The following is a 13,943-nucleotide window of genomic DNA, read 5'->3' as shown; positions in this document are numbered from 1 at the left end:
TTTTAATGCATCAATATGAAAAAGTCAAGTCTGACTTTAGGAAACTTGATATGAAGAAGCTAAAAATCAAGGCGAATACCCCATCTTAAGAGTATGTTGATCTATAAATTAAAAAGATGACAAAAGTTAGGGGAAAATAAATCTCCATGTAGTTAGTTTTCAAGAAAAAACAAGTGCATAGTACTAATACTATGTCAGAAAGTTAGTGGTTATTCCAAACAGAGAACTAACTATTGATTTAAATCTGGTTATATGTAAAAGTAATTTCTCTGTTTAATATGAAGTAAGTTTCTATCATTTGTGCCAAGATTTTTCCCACACATTCGTATCACTTATTGGAAAGAAAATTCCAAATCAACATTTACAGGAAATGGAGAAAAATAAAGAAACATGGGAGACTGAAGAATGTTCAGGGTTGAACGTGTGAGGTGCTCTCAAAGGGGAAGAGTGGGAGGTACATAGAGCAAGTCCATAAGAGCAATAAAGTGCCTTTTTTCATTGCCATTCTCAAGCAAAATTGGAGCACAAGCTATCTCTTTTCAATGTTGATCTAAGGCTCAGAGAGTGACAGTCTTTTCCCTGGTGGTCTCTCACTCTTCTTCCCAATCCTTCCCTACTCCAGAGACCATAATTACTCTCTTTTAGAACATATGATTTGAGAGTATATGTACCAAAAGAATATAACTGATTTATCTTCTAGTCCATTTAGGACTCTAATATGAAAATATTGTTGAAAAGGTGAATAAAGAAGTTGACAATCATGAATATAGTTTGGGAATCATTAATAATAAAAGTTTCAGACACTCAAAAAAACAAAAAAAAATGATTTATGATTTTTCTCGAATAATACTTGTGGCATGAATACTTATTAAATTTTAAGCAAACCAAGACATGTAGTTTGACATACGTAATTCTTGTAATTCTCTGTAATTCTTGAAAATATCAAATACATTTTATTCACTTTGGAAGCATAAGAAAAATTTAAATTATTAAGGAATTGTCAATAAAAACAACTGGAAAATATGATTATATAATGCTTAAATATTTAAGAAGTCTGATCAGAATAAAAATATCCAATAATAAGTTTAAGGTTGAGGTGCAACAAAAGTATGAAAACATTATTTATGTTGGTGGTTATAATTGAAGAATTTTGTGCTGTGTTACATTCAGCATTTTTATCTTTTAGTTATTAGACTAAACTCTTCAGATAATACAAATAAACTGCTTACAGTGTTCAGTGTGAACAATGAAAAGGCAGAGAATGAGGAAAGTTCTTTGTTCAGTTGGGGAAGATTTTAAATTGCTAAAGAAACTGAGAGCCAGATTGGTGAAAAGAGAGCCAAGGAAATGAAATAACAGGATACAATGAGATAAGAAAGTGTTATAAGAAAACGAATGCATGACATTCTACCAAAAAGAGTCATGATAGAACAAAAACTCATACAGATTTACAGTTTTGCTCCCCCCAAATTCTGAATATCTGCATAGCTTAGGCAATCAAACAATCAGTGTAGGTCAATAATACCAAATTTTCAAATGTCAATGGAAGTATTTCATTATCATGTTTGCCTATTCTTGGCTAAGAAGGCAATTTCAAAGAGCCTGTGCTTAGAACAAGTTGAATACATGAAAATGTATTTCAATTAGAGTCTACTTCTATTTGTACTGGCATTACTGATTTAAAAGAAGAAATGTTAGTACATCTATTTGTTACACTGTTGCCAGTTCATTAAAATGATGTTTGACTTTGTAGACTTTTCATCTGTATATATTTGATGTTTAAATCTTAAACTCAACTATATAAAAGTTCTTTTAGTACTATGTGCCTTCACAAAACATATGGAGTATGTAATCAGGATTTACAATTGTATTAAAATTATACAAACTTTCCAGGAGCATTGGCGGTGTAACACCTGTAATTCTAGTGGCTTGGGAGGTTGAGGCAGGAGGACTGAAAGTTTGAAAACAGCCTCAACAAATTAGTGAAGCTGTAGAAAACCTAGTGAGGCCCTTTCTCAAAATTAAAAAATAAAAAAAAATGAAAAGGGCTAGAAATGTGGCTCAGTGGTTAAGCACCTTTGGGTTCATTTCCCAGTACCAAAAAAAAAAAAAAAAAATTTATACAAACTAAAACAACTTGGTTTGGATGACTTGGTTTGGATGGTTATATTACACCTGCTACTTTTTCTAATAATTCAATATTTTAGAAACCATGCTATAGATCATTAGCATAGAAAAAGTTAAGCTAGAAATGGCAGCTTAACTTACAAATTTAATATATAATAATTGCAATAAACATTTTTAAGTCCCTTTTCCTAAAGCTCTTGGTTCAAATTAATAAGTAAAATTCCATATCTTTTCATACTTAACCAAAAATATCAAATATGTTGTTCAGTTGTAGGGTCTCTGGAGTGAGTTGATTTATTTTCCTGGAACAAAACAGTAAATTAAATAGTCTTCTGTATAAGGAATTTGACATATTTAAATTAAAATTCTTTAGAGGATTGAAAAAGAGGAAACAAATATGTAGGTTTAATAAGAATTGTTTTTACTTCCAACTGGAAATATCTCAATTGATTTGCCAAGAAATGGAGCACAAAGGACCAATGTACTCTGACTACTAATTACAAACAGTAGAAAATTTCAAAATATGTCATAGGACCACAAACCAATATTTCTGTAATTCCTGATGGCTCTAGGCTGGTAGTCTTATTAACACAATAGTGTGCAATAACTTTTTGTTGAATTAGAATATAGCAAGGTTTAAGTTTTATGCTTAGTTAGGTTAGCCTTACTTACCTAAAATCTCCACACTTCAGTTCAGCAATTATTCTTCTATGTCATTCAAAACAGTCAATTATTAAGCATTAAAAGAAAAAAAAAGAAGAGGAAGAAAAAGATGATCTTATTTTGTCTTAGTAGGTTCACAAAGAGGTGATATATTGAAAAGTTAAATTTAAGAGCTTCTCATGACTTCACCAAATTTCATCATTTCTGAATCATTAAGCTGCTTTGGATTCCAGAATCTTTAGTTCTTTCTTCTGATGAAGACTTATCTGAAGTTTCTCCATTTCCTTTTTTAGCCCCAATTTAAGTTCAATTCCATTGATTATGGCTTTATTTATCCCTGAGATAAGTCAGACTCTGGAAAGAATTTCTCTTGGAGTTATTTTGGTCTTTCCTTTACAGTACCCATTACAATTGCAATACAGTGTAGTTATCTGCTAATATCCTTTGCCAAGTAGACAATAGTAGTGATAGTAGTAGTCTTGGTTTAGGTCAAGAACCAAAAACTGTCTTATAAGTGCTGTCTTATTGCTGTTTCTCCATACATGATAGATTCTTAAAAAAATACTATATAGAGTGAATATCCATTATAATTTCACATTTAATTAAATAGTATGCATGAGTTTTGTTACCATTTATATAAGAAGCAATTCTGCAGAGTGTCTGTTCATGGTCACATGGACCATTTTATAACTGATAATCAGTTATAAAATAAATATCTTCATAAAGTAAACATTTCCCAATATTCTCTCCAGCATATTGAAAAATCATTTCATATTTTTTATGGATAATGTGTTTTTGCTAAACGTAGACCCTTTCTACTTTTAGAAATACAATAAAGTCTCTTTTCTAAGAATCAACACTTGTGGCTGTTAAATAATGCATTTAGTACAATAGAAAAACATGCAATGGAAGTTTTATCAGCATGAACTCCATGTAAATATTATTTATTAAGTAGGTTAATTCTAGTCACAACAGTACATATTGTTATTCATAGCAGTCTAATATTCACCTTTAATGATTGTTATTATAGAAGAGAAAAATGATTAATAAGGACATTAGATGAAAAAGGAATGATTATCCATCTAAAATTTTATGGTAAAATGTTTATTTGTTTTAGAAACAAATTTGGGGATTTAGTGTTTTGATTATAATTCAATATTTACTTGGGGGAAAATGATGAAATTCTCAAAAATGTAAAAATGTAAACATATACATTGTGTTGATGCTGAGAAAACTAGTAAGCCTAAACTTAATTAAGAATATAATAGATTAACAAGAATAATGAATTATAACAATGATACTAAAATAGGTGCAAATTATCAGCATTCCAGAGCCCCAAAGTGAAAATTACTTGAGAAATTATGAAATTAAAATATGTCAAACTCTTATTGTCAAATATATATGCCTTGAGAATACATGTTTCACAGATTAAATTTTAGAGCAGTATTTTTTTAGTGTGAGCCAATGATCTTCAAGCGTAAGGTTTTCAACACATCACAATTAAGTGTTTCATTTGCAAATATGAAAAACATCAGAAATAACCTTAGATATTCTGTAGATACTTTTTTTCTTATTTTCTTAAGCAGGATGCTCTGGCATGGCTTAAGATGTAGGCCTGAAGCCAAGATAAGAGACCACCATATTAAGACCTGAAAGGTGGGGAGGAATGGACCTTAAGGGTCAAGGTCCTGCCTGGCAGAGGGGCAAGCATTTGGGGAGGGCTGTCAGATAAACAACTGATTTGTCAAAGAGATAAATCTCTTTTATTCCAGAGAGAAATGGAGGGAAGAAAGAAACAAAAATACAAGGAAATATTTTAGAAAAATCTTTCTTGTGCCTATTTACAAATCTTCTGTACTGTGTCTGTACCTAATTCTCTAAAGTCAAATCTTTCCCAGTCTAGATGAAATAGAGTCCAGTTAATGTTCACTCGCTCCAAGCTAGTCATGCCTTCAATTTTTTTTTTTTTTGTACAACTATAAGAAAGTAAAGGAGATATTTGCTCTTGAAACTGTAGGGAAGCAGTAGGATAACTATGAAATAATAATTTGAAGAAAAATAAATAGAGTCATAAAAGTCAGAAGTAGTACATAAGAGTGAAATGCACGCATTCTTACAAAATGTTGCATCGTTTTCTCAAAGCTTGGCAAAGAAAACAGCAATAAGCAAGGAAAATGCAGCAAATCTGGTATTCTAATCTATTTGCTAAGGCTTTCAAAGGAACAACACAGGGGGAAACTTTATAATACAGCAACCAAGTCATATACAGCCAGATCTCAGCAATTTACCTTTCAAGAGGGCAGAAAATAAAGAGGAAAAAAAAATCAAGTGTGAAAGGTAAATACTCAAAAGACTGCTTTTACCTACAGATCTACAAATATCGCTGAAGTGGAGTCAGATGCTTGGCATTTCTGTTCATACTTGACTCCACTCCAGTGTAGTGCTTTGAGAGAATACAGAACAACAGGCACAGGGCAGATTATGTATAATGGCCGGGCACACATGGCAGCCGAGCCTGCTTGCTGAGTGCCGTGTGCCATGCACTTGGCATATAGAGGCACAGTCTATGAAAATGACTGTGAGGCTCATCAACTTAAAAGGAAGGCAGAGAATTTAGACAGAGTTCAGGGTAGAATGACAACAATAATGGAGACCTCTAAGGAAACATTAAATACAGTCATTAGCCTGGAGAAATCTGAGATGCTGCATATTTATCGATCTTTAAACAAATGATGACTTATCCCTCTCTAAGGAAAGAAGTCCATACGTTTTAGTCCATTGGGCATCACAAAAAGGAAATGAATTTAAATCACACTATATTTAAGGTAGACATAAAAAGATATTTCCAGGAAAAGAGAGAGAGAGAGAGAGAGAGAGAGAGAGAGAGAGGTATTTAAAACAAAAATTAACTTTCTCCGGAGGTCATTAAATGGATGCCATCTTAATTGGGTTAAGCCTAATGCCTCTAATTTTCTATCACGTTTCCTTCAGTACTATCATATTACTGCTTCTGTTATTTGGCATTATAACAAATTACATTTTTATTATGATGGGATAGATTTCTTTGGAATGCCTTTCACTTCTCTTAATATGTGTAAAACATTCAAGGAATAAAATAAAAATGGCTTATGTCTTTTTCTTTGTTCTTTCTTGTAGAGATATTTTAGGGAAGATACTTATTTCCACATTGATTTTTCACTTTTAGAAAACGTTAGGACAGTTTGTTCCTAGGAAGACTAAAACCTGGGAGAAAATGAAATAATATTCCAAGTTCTCATTAATCCAATTTTATATAAAGTTTAAAAACATCATTCCAGTCCCCACTAGGGCAATGGAAAGAAGTTTTGGGGAGGACTCACTGCACTGTGCCCTTCCCCAAGATGGGTATATCTGAGGATACTAGTCTAGCAAGTGGGATCACTCAGATGTGTGGGCAGAGATGAATCAGAAATCTTCCAACTTAAATAATATTTTTCTGAAAACAAATGATTTTTTAAATTTTTTAATTAAGCTCTATTTTCAGGAACTTTTATTGTAGTTATGTTGCTGCTAAACCCAGTCTCAAAATTCAAGGAGAAAATAGAAAAACTATTCATATGTTATTAAAAAAATAAAAAATCCAAGACCGAGACCACTTAAGTTGAACAAAGTTTACTTGAGCAAGAAAAAGTTTCTAGAGCCAGGCCACATTTCAGGACAAAAATGGGTAAGAATGTTATACCCCACCATGTGTATAGGTTATACTTACAGCTAGAGAAAAGGAAGTGACACAGAAACGACCAAATTTGCTGCAGTAAGCATGTTGCTCATGGACATGGCCAACAGGCAGCCAGTTATTGGTTGAAGCTCAGCTGCTGTGATTAACTGAGACTCAGTTGCTTAGTCATAAGAATATACTCTACTTGGAGGTAGGACTTAGTTGGAGGAAGTAGGTCACTAAGATGTGCACTGGATGGGATTATCTGACTCCTTCCACTCTCTCTCTCCACTTTCCCCATTGTCATGATCCAAGCAACTTTCCTCCAGCATGCCCCTCTGCCATGAAGTTGTTTCTCCCCTCAGGACCAGAGCAATGGAGTCACCCAACCATGAACTGAACCTCTGAAACTGTGAGCCCAAAACAAAACTTTCCTCCTCGAAATTGTTCTTGTCAGGTATTTTGTAAATGGCAATGAAAAGCTGACTAATAGCCAAGATTTTTTAAATGTATGTGAGCAGCTGTATCTCCTATAACCTTGCTAAATTTCATGCCTTCCACCCCAGAAATCATTTCGGTCAACCTGTAATGAAAAGCCTTAATCTGTATGTATAACCAGTACCCCAAGCAATTATGAGAAAGTCCTCCAATAACCACACTTTTGAGAAATATTACATTGTCCCATGTCAACAACAAATGCTAATTAGCTCATATGAAATTTTAACAATCTAGTCCTTTAGAAAAGTGGGCTGCAAGCAATCTCTTTTCATTACTGGTTTACAGGCAGGTATAATACAAATAGCTATTAATTTTCCATTTAAAACACTATTTATTGATAAAAACAATTCACAGGAAAAAAAAACTTCAAATGCCATGTGAAGTGTGAAAATATTTTAACTATTAATTTCATAGCGCTATTTCTACTAAAGTTATCTGGGATATTATTATTCAATAGTTTTTTATCATGGTAAATAATAAATCTACTAAAGTAAAGATTTTGTAAGATGGATGATGGTAGACCAAAAGCAGTAAAACCATTATTCTAGTAAAATTTGGCATTCACTCTACTCAAGAGGTGCAAATTTTGTTTTGTGAAGATGGAAGAACTAAATATTAGCAGAGGTTATGTCTGAAAAATCATTACTGAAGTATCTATAATTATTATTAAATTTTCAAGAAGCATGGAGGTATTCTGAACACTATATTACCACATCACTTTCTTGTCCAAAATCTTTCTAGGATTCTTTCCAACTTGCCTGCAGAGTTAAGTTCATTCTCCTCAGCTTTTTGGTTTAAGCATTCTGTGATGTGGGACTGATTTACTCTTTGATTTTATCTCCACATATATAATAGCACCACACATGCACTCTCATGCTTGTTTCCAATAAGGCAATGTTTCCCACAGGATGTCCCCAAGAACTCTAATTTCAGGATACTAATAGGTGTTATATTTTAACAACAACCACCACCACAAAAAAAGTCTCTAAGGTCAAATGCATTTGGGAAATGATCTGATAAGCAAATTTAATCACATTCCTTTTCTATAATTCTCAGAATTTTTAGGATTCTAAGGTGAATTAAAAATAGCCAGGGTGTGTATGTGGAGTGAAACATTTCCCAAGTGATTTTTTTTTCATGAAATGTCTTGTTTTTCATGTACTATCTATTGAGAATAGTGTTCTGAAGAAATAGGCTTTGGAAAATTGAGATGGCAGAAGAGCATGGGATTTGGAATCTGATGTTCTGTGGGTCAAATATTAGATACAACACTCATCAATGACTCAACCCTAGACCAGTTAATCTGCAGATTTGTGGGCTTTTGCAGAGAGAGAGAGAGAGAGAGAGAGAGAGAGAGAGAGAGAGAGATTGAAGTTGATTGATTTATGTTTAACTTAGAAGGTCATTGCAATAATTTAATAAGAAAACATATATTAAACACTTACTATTGATCCTTGCCGTATTTTAAATGATCAGAAAGTAAGAATGAAACTCTTCAGATTGCTGGATTTTTTTTGGAGCTCTTTGCTTTTGGATGTGGTAGAACTTGGAGAATCTCTTTCTTCTATGTGTCCCATTCTTTTTAATAAATGGATTAATACATGCTGAAAACTTTTTAATGTAATTTTTACCTCTCTTCCTGCCTTTTGTAATCCTTCCATCCTTCAAATTTACCTTCTCTATGCAGGCTTCCTTTTATCTTGACAACTAAAATTACATCTCCCCTGTTTATATTATAGTGGAAATTTTTCTTGCACTGTTATTTCATACAAACCTTATTGTACTAATAGTTTCTAATTTCTGTGTGTGCAAACAACAATTATTGTTGGACCAGTATAAGAATTTTTAATTGACCTAAATGCATTAATACTAGAGAAATATATTCTCTAGGAAAACCAGAAGGAACAAGAATCTCTTTTCTTAACAATGTAGCTGAGTGTTGATTCCTGATCCATATTTTTAATAAAATTTTAATTATCTTGTTTTGGTGTTTAGTGAGTGAAGCAAAACTCGGCTTGTTGATGCCTATTTTGTTAAATCTCCATCATTGGTGGTCCAATATTCTCTTCCATAATTCTGATACTTTTTCTCTTGGGGTTCTCAAGAAATATGTAAGTTCTGTCCTTTTCTGAATTTAATGTAAAATATATTTGGCTGCATTCAAAAGCTGCAAGTTTGTTTACAAAATTAAAATTCCTGTTCTAATTTGCAGCTAAAATCTCAGTGCTGAGAAGCTACATAACAGATTGGATGAAAATGTGGCTGTTTGGTTAAGCACTCAGGTTAAAAATCTCGGGTTCAACATTTATTTATGTATGAAGTTTAGAAAGTTTAAGCATATCTCAATTTTTGTTATTTCTAGAAAGGGCTAACACTACTTCATAGAATTACTATGAAGATTTAATAAAATAACTGGTATATATATATATATATATATATATATATATATATATATATGCTACTTATGGGGAAAGGCATATTTGATATATTTGTATAAACAGTTTTATTATGACAAAATGCACAAACATTATTAATAAGGCTTAATTTGAATATTTTGAAATAGATTTGATGCTATTTTCATAGCTTTACTTGTTTCCATATAATTCAGAAAATAACAAGTCATTAATCATTCCACGTACAGATTGAAATGGTTGGATTTCCAGAGTCTTACTCAGTGATATCCCCAGATACCATCCCACAAACTGGATCATTATAATGACCCTCTTAGTAATAATTATGCACTAAAGTGATTTCTTTGGAAATAATTTTTTTGTTTACTCTTCTTTTTATGTTGTAATAAAAAGTCTCAATTCATCAAATAGAGAGCAATAGGAATAAATTTCACACCTCAAAGAGAGAACAGTATGAGGACATGAAGGCATTTTAGTGGAAACTATTTCAATGTAAAGCCTTGTTGGATATTTTCACATTTCAAGATCCACTATCCCCCAAGTGCATGAATGTTAGTGAAACCCAAATTTATTACAGGACAGGACCAAAGCCAAAGTTTGCCTAAGTGCTAATTATAAGGTCTAGAAGGTTGCATTGATTTCACATCACCCCTCAGTTGAGGGTTCCCACTTGTTCTCTGAGACACCAAAGAAACCACATTTTGTGCTTACCAAAACTAATTTCTGGTTTTAATAGTGGCTTCATTGGGGCTTTAGTTGAAACAAAAATAGTCAAGGAAGAAAACAAAAGAGAATGTATGGATGCTTCTGAGGAAGAGGAAGGAATTGCCATAAAATCAAAGACTAGAAACACCCATTTATTTGAGTTGAGAAAATAATTTCTTTTTTTATTGATGTTTTAAAACATAAATGACAGCAGAATGCATTACAATTCTTATTACACATATACAGCACAATTTTTTATATCTCTGGTTATATATAAAGTATGCTGACACCAATTCATGTCTTCATACATGTACTTTGGATAATGATGTCCATCACATTCCATCATCCTTGCTAACCCCCTTCCCCTCCCTCCCATTGTATATAAAAAAATAATCAGTTTGGGGGCTGGAATTGTGGCACAGTGGTGAAGTGCTTGCCTAGCACATGTGAGGCATTGGGTCTGATCCTCAGCACCATATGGAAATGGATAAATAGGGGCATGGTATCCATCTACAACTAAAAATAGATTTAAAATAATTATAATAATAATCAGTTTGAAGCATTTTCCATTGATGGTTCTACACTTATCTCATTGGAATATGTACTTACGGTTTTACATATTTTCATTTTATATAAAACATAAGTAAAAATTTATGTTAATATATTTTCTATAAGACAGAAGTCAGCTTTCTTGGAAAATATCAAATTCAGTAAAAAATAAAAGCAATACTAATGACTTGTTTTTAAGTGTATATTTTAAACTTAATCAAAATGTGCAATTTTTTTTACCTGATATTGAAGTTCCCTTGGTAACTAGGGAGAGAAAAATGATTATTTCTGGGGAAGTAACATTCCCTGATAGAGAGGCAGTGTGTATCAGGTCTGCATTCTCTGCTTGCACTAGAATTACCAGCTGAACACTGCTTTCTACCTGATGCCAGCAATGACTTTAAGCCACCTTCTACTTTGGCACAGTTGTCTTCCGTTAGGCCATACCTCTGCACTACTCTTTTATTTTAGGTCAATGGTATCTTCCTAGGTCATACAAATTCGGGTTTCTTCAGAAAACAAGTGTAGTGAGTTATTTATTTATTTATTTGCAGGAGTCATATCATTTATGACAAAGGAATAGTGTAACCACATAGAAACCTCTATAGATTGGAAATGTGCTCTGAAGCAGAAAAGTGAAGAGGGAATAAAAATAATAGCATCTCCAGAGGAAGTGACCTTGCTTGATTGGATTTGTATCAGTGTTCCCTCCACAGTCACCCACTCCCTGCCTTCAACACATTTCGCACATGTACTCCCCCATCCCTGTGCTTCTGTTGTATTCCAACTTTGTACTGTGATCCGCTGGATTCCAACCAATCTGCAGTTATTTTTGGTAATGGCTTACCTATTTAGGAGCTGGAGCTAATATGTTGTTTTCTCTGAAAAAAAACTTGTTCTTGTTTATAGCTATGTTCTCAGGGTAGGACTTCTGTTCTGATACAAGCTTCTTCCTTGCCTCCTACTCAACCTCATAGCTCAATTGCAACTGGCCTCTTCTGATCAAATTGTCTGTCACTTGGCCATCATTAAGTGAGCAGGTAAGCACCTGACCAGCAACAAGCAGGTCATAGTATTGCACTCCCTTGCTTGGCCAAATGCATTCTTCTTGATGTTTTGTTAGTTTGTTTTGCTTAGTTCTTAACTTGGGACAAGAAAAATAGAGATAATTCTTAGTCCATATCTCATTTTAAAATCTAAGAAATGTGAACTTGGGAACTTGTAGTCCCAAGTAGCTATATTGAAGTGATCAATGTTAGAGAACACAAATGTCATACAGAAAGAATAGAAATGAGGTGATGGGGAGAAATTGAGAGAGATTGAGAGATTGTAGTAGGATGTTTATAATGCTGGTTTCAGTCATCTATGAGACCTAATTAAAACTTTTCAATTCATTATATTAACTAATAATGTTCTATTTTCTCTAAATAGGGTCAAAACAGATTCCTGAGTTAGAAGTTAAACTAAAGAAAATTAATGTGTCACTATTACTTGTTAAAGACAGTATAACATACTTTGAATAGTCATTACTAGAGCAGAATTTCAAATTCCTTGGAGCACTGACAATATTTTTGTTTCTTTTCATCCCTTCTGGAAACACTACACAAAAGGGAATTCAATAAACTCTTGTTGGTGGACCTGAGAAGACAGAATAGTACAGTTGCTTCTAACTTTTTGAAGTTGTATCTTGCAACTCTAACCAAATTCCAGCAATGATAGTAATAAGCAGCAAAGGGTAGTGTTATGGTTTGGATATGAGTCATCCCCCAAAAGCTTATGTGTGAGACAATGTGAAAGGGTTCAGAGGGAAAATTATTGGGTTGTGATAGAATTAATCCAATCAGTGAATTAATCACCAGATTGAGCAGTAATTGAAGGCAGGTAGGGTGTGGATGGAGGAGGTGGGGCATTGAGGGTGTGGCTTTGGGGTATATATTTGTATCTAGATAGTAGAGTCTCTTTCTCTGCTTCCTAATCATCATGTGTGTTGCTTCCCTCTACCACACTCTTCTACCATGATGTTCAGCCTCACCTTGAGCCCTGAGGTATGGAGTTGTCTATGGATTGAGACCTCTGAAACCAAATACACTTTCACTCCTCTGTAGTAGTTCTGGTCAGATCTTTCAATGATAGCAGTGAAAAAGCTGACTAAAACAGGTTGACATATTATAGTTCACCTTGTCTCCAATAAAAACAATATATTTGGTATCTGGATAAAACAAAGAGATTATATAGAAGCATTATTGGAACAAATTCTCTGGGTTTTCCACTAAGGAAACTGAGTTATAGGAAGATTAGACAACTTGCTAATATATACATAGATATAGTCAAAATAAGGATCTAAAAATCTAGTTCACTCAAACTTGATTTTCTCTGATCACATCTTGGAACCTCTCTTAATAGTCATATGAACTATTAATATAAATTTCCTCAGAGTTTTATTATTTTTCAGGTGTCTTCATCCCTGCCATATATTTATGTGGATCAAATAAATTGTTACTTATCAACATATGTAAACTAGAGGACTTATATAAATTATTAAATTTCCTACAAAAATATGTTTGATCTGTATGTATCAAAGTTGTTCTTATTTCTGGCTAAATCTTATTTTTAAATGAGATGATGATTAATAAGGAAACAGGCCTTAGTGCCCCTTTATCCGTGTTTGATAACCCATCCATTCTATGACTGGAAAGGAAAGCTGTCGTTTCCCTTTCTCTAAGGCCTGTAAAAAAACAAAATGGTAGAAGATCCTCTTCTATTCTCTTAGCTTTTTCCTATTGTGATACCTTTGGAATGAAATCATATAGCAATTTCACTTTGATCATGTCAGAGTACTAAGTCATATTGATTACTCCTACTGGGGTAGAAATCCTGTTTCTAATTGCACACCTGTCCTTTAAGAGTTCAAATTCTCCTTGTTATGACATTGTAGAATATATGAAGTATACACAAAATTGGCTGCTTGATACCCTGATTTGCATATGAAAAGAGGATTTTTCCTTTGCTTTTATAAAAAGTGTTTTTTCTGAGATCAGGAATAAAATGGTAGAATATGGGAGTAGTTTTGATAATTTGAACTTTTTTCTTTACAAAGATTATAAGGAAGAGGAAAGCGGTAAAGATTAAAAACTTTTGTTGTCAAGTTAAAAATGAGAAAGTCAACAAAACACTCAAACTACTAAGTGGATAATTGTCTGTTCTATAGTGTATTTCACCATTGAGAGGTCGATTGCCCTTGGCTGTGCTTCTTCACAGGTGATTTTTAGATTTTTTTTCAGAAACTCTTCCAC

The sequence above is a fragment of the Marmota marmota genome, unplaced genomic scaffold (assembly GCF_001458135.2).
Source record: "Marmota marmota marmota unplaced genomic scaffold, marMar, whole genome shotgun sequence".
Taxonomy (NCBI): Eukaryota; Metazoa; Chordata; class Mammalia; order Rodentia; family Sciuridae; genus Marmota; species Marmota marmota.
Note: the sequence above shows the minus strand (reverse complement) of the source record.